Source organism: Apium graveolens, chromosome 11, assembly GCF_009905375.1.
Source record: "Apium graveolens cultivar Ventura chromosome 11, ASM990537v1, whole genome shotgun sequence".
NCBI classification, from domain to species: Eukaryota; Viridiplantae; Streptophyta; class Magnoliopsida; order Apiales; family Apiaceae; genus Apium; species Apium graveolens.
The window spans coordinates 75,841,001-75,843,013 of NC_133657.1; positions in this window are offsets into that span (position 1 = coordinate 75,841,001).

A 2,013-nucleotide genomic window follows, 5' to 3' on the forward strand; every position below is an offset into this window, starting at 1 on the left:
TTTTGGGATGTCCCTTTCAATTCTCTACATTCCAAAAATTGTAATTTTCTATAATATTCAAATCAATACATCCACTCAGGTCCACTGGTTTATTCCACCATACTCATTATATACATTAAAAATTGATCGGTCCATTACTTTACCCATTTTTCCTAATTTTTATCTATATATAAACACTTTCTCTTAACTTATGTGTTAAACTTCCCATGTGATGAATTCAATGGGACCGAGGGAGTAGCTCTTAGCTGAACAACTCTTGTAAGAATAGAGGATAATTATAAGTTTGAGATAAAAATTTTATTGACACTACATACTTAGAACATCTCCAACAAGCCCTCTATTCTAACTCTTAACTCAAAATTTGTAGAGGGAGAAGAAAAATGTTACTTTAACAGGCTCTTAGTTGCTCTTCAAATTATTAAGAACTTCTTTTCTCTTCTCAATTTTAAGAGTCAAGTTTCACTCTTAACTAATATTATGTTCATAACTATACTCTTTTTTTCTCTCCACTTCCTTTACATTCTTACGATTTTAAAATATTTTTACTAATAAAAAATAAATTTAAGAGTCAACATAAAAGTATTTTTGGGTATAAACACATACCAAGGGGGTGTATTCATTTCAGATTTTAAAGGATTGATAATAATTCATGGATTTTAAAAGATTTTCGTTGATTTTACTTGTTCGTGGATTTTGACGGAGTTGATAAAAAATCCGGCAGAGTCTTGCTGATTTTGTGAAGTTTTTAAGAAATACTTCAAAATCATGTATTTTAAAGAGATCTCAAAAGATTAAAAATGAACTAGCAAATCCATCAAAATCCACCACTTTTTCAAATAAAAAAATCCATGGACTTTTGAATACCATCAGATTTTGATGTATTTTTAAAAAAATCCAAATTGAATACCGCCTGATTTCAGTAGACTTTTTAAAATCTAAATTGAATACACTCAGATTTTAAAAGACTTTTTTAATCTCTATTGAATACCATCAGATTATAAAGGATTTTTTTAATCCAAATTGAATAACTCTTGATTTCAAAAATCCAAAAAAATCTTTTAAAATTTTGATTGAATACACCTTCTAAATCACTAGGTCAATTGTTTATATCTCTTCTATATATAATAGGAGAAAAAGGGGATAAAATTATTGAGATTAAAAAGTCTCATTGAAAAGACTAAATTACCCATATTTTAATATTTAAATAAAATAAGTGGTTTGTGGGAATCGAACTTAAGATATTTCATTCACTTATACAACCTCATACCACTACACCATATTGTCACATGTGCTTTTTATCATACACATAATATGCAAGTATGCTGAATGAATACTTTATTTAACTTTAAAGATAGTTACTTGAATTCAGCAAAAAAGATAGTTATTTGAATATTTGTACATTTAATTTTAAAGAATTGAAATCCAGATATAAAGTTAGGCATAGTACATTAGTGGATTATTATCTTATTTATTATTCATTTTTTAGTTTAAAAATATATCACATATATTTTTAAAATATTTTTTATTATAAAAAATAATTAAAATGTACATATATAATTTTTAAAGAAAATATTAAAAATAGAATCACTTATATATAAATAATCTATATTGGTATTACATATTTAGATAAGTTCAAATTATAATGAGTCAATTCATTTTAGTTTATTTCGAATTTGAAACCAGAACTTGGCCCATTAGTCAAATCACATTCTTTGTTTAGTAAATTTAAATTAAAAGCTTAGCGAGAATATCTTACCAATGTGAATTTTTTTAAATATCTTATGTTAATATAAATTAATGTGTTTGAGGTCTTTATATGATCAAGTCAATTGATTATATATATTAAAATTACTAACTGTTTTTGGGACTTGTCCCGATTTTAAAAGTATTCGAAATTTGATATGAGATCGCACACAATTTGTTAAAACTACGATGATATATTAAATCGATTTATTTTTCATTTTTTACTTTAAAAACTAATTTTTTAAAAAGAATTCTTTTAGATAAGCAATA